Genomic DNA, 6,024 nt, shown 5'->3' on the forward strand with positions numbered 1-6,024 from the left:
ACGATCAAATTTATGGATAATTATAATTACTGGAATAGGATTATTATTCCAGTGAATCATCTAGTAGTCTATTAAAAACTATTCAATAATACAAATCACAAAAGATTTTAAAATTCGCGTCGTTATTAATTTGACCTTGGTCACTTCGCTTGTACGAATTAGTCACCAAACTCTTGAATTTTACAGTAGTTTAGTACAATATTTAGTAGGTGCAATACAAAATCACTATAAAAATGATTACTTCAGAAAAATATCGTTGGACGACGTGTTCAGTTTAGACAAAAGTCACTTCATCACTACATGCAATGTTACTACGTGCATTTCATAGGTATCCAGGATTTGACGGAACTAACTTAAATTCACGCTTTAATAATTCTAATAATTATTACCTTTTGGTAAATTAATGAAATTAACCGGTAAGGATATTTAATTAGATTCACAGTATCTTATTCTATTCTACTGTTGCAGCTCATAATAAAATTAGTCAAACTAAACAGAAATAAAAGCCTATTTATTAAAGTTTATAAAAATTGTAAGCTAGTCTGAAAATAAGAAAGTAGCACAATACATCAGTTTTTAATCCAATTTTGCTACAGGATATCGTATAGAAGTGTAATTTTTTATATATTTTATGGATTAAATGTAGCTATTATGAAAGTGTAGTATTGTAACCAAACTCAGACAATTTGACTTACCGATATGCCGTATAGTTTGTAGTAAGACATAAGCATATAATGGTCATAGATTGGAAAGTATTCCTTTTCTTAATTTTGCTCTCCTAAGTCAGTCGTACTACTGAGTAAGAATGCGATGATCATAGAAGATAGCTAGAAACATTTATCATTCAATAATAAGTAAATTGCGATATGCTAGGTGAAATAGATGTATCTTTCGCTTGTGATTTTTTTCAATTTCGATAAGGATTGTGTATCATCCCTTCGTAACCGGTAATTACTAACATATCGCGATCAGATGTTATATCAAAGATTGATGATAAATCCAAAATATAATACCAGTAATCGTTCTGGTAAATTACGTTTTTTATTATCAATTCAACCTAACATCATAGTTATGAAGGATTTCAAATTGGCATTATCTTTTAACTTATATTAAGATAAACGCAGTCTTTTAATAAAGTAATTCATATATCCAGGGTTATCGCAGACACCTGATTATCTGTTGTGTTCAGTGTAGTGTTTACTTCTAAATACGGTATAGCCTATTTTTAGTAAAAGTCAATTCCCACTAGATTGTAGCATAACTCTAAATATGTATAATTTATATTTAACAAAATACTCTGTGGAAATCGCTTTGAACCTAGCTGAATTATATCGTAGCCCTGTCGTAACATAGAAGTAACATATTCTTATTAGTCATTTATGATTTCCTCCTGCTGTGCTTTATACATTATAAAAGCTATCTTCTTTCACCTATCTCGTTAGTTAGTTGTGCTAGTTACACGGTAAGCTTGCACGCTTTACCTATGCTACATTACTATAGCTATTCGACTAGTCACGTCGTTATACACGCTGTAATCTCATACGGTTTTTCCTTTACACTAATTCCAATAAACTCTATTCCTCTACTAAATTAACTCTGGTAATTTACTGTGATCATGACGAATCCACAATCTTCCGAAACATCACATTCAGGTTTGTTAATATTCCACTTTATAGTAATAGTAAAAGACTATTACTTGGTCATTACAATTATGCTCTAGGATTTTATTTGTTTCTGCATTAGTAATATCAGATATAAGAAATAAAGGGAAAAATGGACAATATTTAAACTTGTACCGATCCTTCACATCAGCCAGAATTATATTTATGGCACTGTAGTTGCACTGCAGCAAGTAGAAATATAGCCATGGTTTAGTACTTTACTACTTCAATTAACTGAAATCATTACAGTAACAAAAATATTAATATCGAAGTTTTGTTTTCAATCTTCATGCTATTATCAGACTTCAATTGGCCTAGGCCGGTGTAATAATGTGTCTATCGAAACGCAACGACTTCCACAACTTGAAGGAAAATCACTTTATTACAATAATTACGTCTTCTACCAAGGACTAGATTATCTATGGCTACTCTGTCTTCGGAGATAAAATCTCCTGCTTATATACAATTGTGTACAGAGTATCTTCGTGACACATAAATCATTATCTACCTTAATAAGGCTAACATCACACCTCTAGCGTACCTGGAGGTGCCAAACAGTATGACTAATAACTTTTACAATCCGTATTGCAATTACTGATACAAATCCTCACATATTTAATCTCACTCTACGATCTAGCACCTATACAAGCGTATCTATCTTAATTAGCCTAGTAATTACGTCATGCACGATATTCACACATACTGTATATAATCTTAAGCTATATTTGGGCTGCACTACAGCCGGCCAATAAAATCGATGAGCAGTATGTTCAATTCCACTTGGCTACCGTTGTTCATCGTGACTGTGGGACTCACCGCTGACAACACTTTTGCTACCCTACTTTAAAAGTCTTATATAACAAATAATTTTCTTAAAGGATGTGTACACTTATTGGGACTATATTTGACTATTATGCATAATTGCCGATACTTGGGCTTAGGCATAATCTACGTACTAGCTTATTGAATACTAATAGGATACACAACGGACCGTCTAACCATTGACTGTAATAATACCTAATACATTATTAATCAGCACAAGTATTACGGATGCTTTAAATATTTTTGACTTAAACTACGTCTATAACTCCTTAAAAAAACCTTTACATATCGCAATGGTTTCAAATAAAATCGAATTCTATTTTTTAATTGGGAAAGAAAGAATAAGCTTATGATATTTTTATAGCTACCTTGATCTAAATTTAAATTATACGAATATAGTGCTGTATTCTTAAATTAACAAAAACTTTCTTGTATTTAATTGCAAGTTGAATACTAATTATACTAGTATTATAACATATGCGATGTAGATTTGCTAGAATTAGTTATACTAAAATGATATTGTTTTAACGAATTATGCCTAAAAAATTGATTACATTAAATGTACGTAACGCTCATTCATAGAGCAAATTGTTTGTGCTATATCAAGTGCAGTGGTTAAAAATTTGTTGATTACAATTTGATGTTAACTGTATCCATTAGTAAATAGCTAATTTGCTGATAGCCTAAACGATTATGCCGACTTCGGTAATGCTTTTTGTAGTATTTTCATCGAACGCTAAAGGTATATATTAGAGGTATCTTTTAGTATATTATCCAATATCGAATTTAATAATAATTAATGATGGTTCTTATCAACTCTTAGTGCAATCATTTTCATCAAATCTATTCAGGCAGTTACGGTTACAATCACAAAATTGATTTATTTGAATTTCTGCATGATAGGGTATTTGATTCTAAAAGCAACTTAAACTACATTATTTTTGAGCAAGAATTCTAATGGATTTTCTACAATGCTTAGAAGAAATCAGTATCTACAGGAAATTAAGAACTTAACACGCTTTTATTTAGAATTTGGTATTAGCTCCATCCATTGATATTGCCTTAGTAATAGAAATATGCTATGGTAATTACCCAGGAGGAATGAGATAAAAAGCAATCCACAAAGGAAAAAATGTCTATAATTATTAAATATCATTTTTACTGATGATATGTGCTAAAGGGTGGGATATTTTCACTGATCTAGCAATAATTAATATTATATACTTTATTTTCATCAACAAAGCATACATGTAATTGATTATTCTACGAATCAATAGAGCCTTATTCCATAAAGTAATAATGATCTTTCACATTTCACATCCTCTTAATTAAATGGTATTAGCTGTTTCCTGGCTACCTGTCAATTCTATGTTAATTGTCGCCATGAGACCATTTTGAACAAAACGACTCCTGAAAAATATCCCGAGTAATTTTAATTAGTGAGCCAGTGTGTCAAACTACTGTCATACTGTCTACAACGACTGAATTATTATGCTTCGTAGACTTGCTTATAAATATGTTTATGGTTCCTAGAAAGCCAATAAAAAGTTACTATCAGTTATTCATCTACCAATATTGATAAGCCAAGTTTAAGCACTAGATGGTACTAAAGATTTACTAATACGAATAAATTTTTGAAGTTTTTTCTAGCCGGAAGTTCATTACCTAGTTGCACTCTTTCCTAATAAATAAATAACACCTACTTATAACAGGGTACCATTACTAAAATTTGCTTGAAGAGTTATGTTATAAAACAAAACTTAATTAATATATCGCCAAAATCAAAGATTGCAGACACAGAAATATGACTATTGGCTATATTTCTATCCAAATACTTGCTATACGTCACGAAAAAGCTTTAAGGCTTATTCTTGGAGTTTTATAATCTGGCTTATTGTTTATATTGAAGCTAAATTATTAACGTCTATGAATTTTGCTTTTTAGCAGTCAAATTATTAATTTCATAGTAAAGCTTAAATGAGTAAAACAAAATGACAATTATTTTCATATATAGGATAACAATTTTAAAGATTCGATTTCGGTTTTGAAGCTTTAATAAGAGTTACGATAATTAATAATTTTTTAATATATCTTTACTTTGCAAAATTTTGGCATAAGTAGAGGGTTTAACTCATCAAAATTCGATGATTGAAGGTTCGCTTTATTTGGCTTTGTAATTTTAAATTAAATTTCCGCCTCTAAATGACTGGTTTGTATACTTGTTTATGCATGTGTAAAACATTAAATTTTAAAATTCTCAAATCGACGTCGATGCAATTTTTCTTCTATAATTTCAAAAACAAGCCATATCATGAAATAAAACATGAAATTTTTTGCGTTCAATTATGGCCACTAATATACTATATTTAGTACACTTAATTCTAGAAATAAAATTTCTGCGTAAACTGATTTATTTCGCAGATAAGAACAATGACCCAAAGATACATTATCTTGCACAATACCATACCAACTCTGCTATACATACGTAACATGCCCAATAAAATTTTTAAGATTATAAAAGTGATTGCACCATCTTTAGTGGTGGGGAATAGCACTATTATAGAATATGGTGTCGTAGAGTATCTTGATAAGCTTACTAGATATAAGAGCGCATGCTTTTAGTAGCATTTTCGGATTGTACCTTTATCTGTCAAAAGATGTGGTAGGAATATCATATTACCAAAGCCTAAATCTATCCTTTTAAAAGTCTTACAATCAATAGTTCTGCTGTACTAAACCTAGCTAATCTACAAAAAACTTTATTCAAAGAACTCATTAATTGCTATTCTTACCCAAATCAGCCAGCTCTATTCGTTTAAGCAGGCTGATTTGGGCGAGAATAGCAATGAGTGAGTTCTTCGAATAGACGCCCATGCAAATTGAAGCTTTCTTCGCATAAAAAATATTAAATTAATCATATTTATTGTAATTTAATAACTAAACTAGTCAGTGCCGGACACAAACTAATAGCATATATAGATGAAAAGATAATTAATATATAATTTATTTATAAGAGTAATCTAATCTATATTCCGAACATCAGTACAAGCCATACAGTATTGGCCAATAGTACAGTATAAAGAAGATTAGTAACTTCCATTTTGAGAATAAAACAAAATTTACTGTAATTCCCTGTAGCATATATATTGTTATCTAGCTAATACAATGTGGTCATGCTGTTTTGAATTGCAACCTTTAAGCATGAGCAATAGTAATACTAATGCAACCTTTATAATTATAGATAACTTAACAATCATATTTGGTATTGATTGCTATATTATATAGAAAGTAATAAGATAATTATATCTTAGTCCATAACAGCCAAGATAAATAAAGAATTTTGTTATATCTAAGCCACGCATGAGAATAACTGAAAACTATTTACGCATGACGGTAATGGTTAGTAGAGATAAAATTCAGCTCTATACCGTTCGATTTCCGTGTCATTACAAATCTTAAGATTTGATTACTACATCGCAATACTCGTTTAGTACCTTTATTAATTTCGATTTTAAAAAAGTCTTATTTGGACTTCTTCTAT

Source organism: Trichoplax adhaerens, genomic scaffold, assembly GCF_000150275.1.
Source record: "Trichoplax adhaerens TRIADscaffold_1 genomic scaffold, whole genome shotgun sequence".
In the NCBI taxonomy this organism is placed as follows: Eukaryota; Metazoa; Placozoa; class Uniplacotomia; order Trichoplacea; family Trichoplacidae; genus Trichoplax; species Trichoplax adhaerens.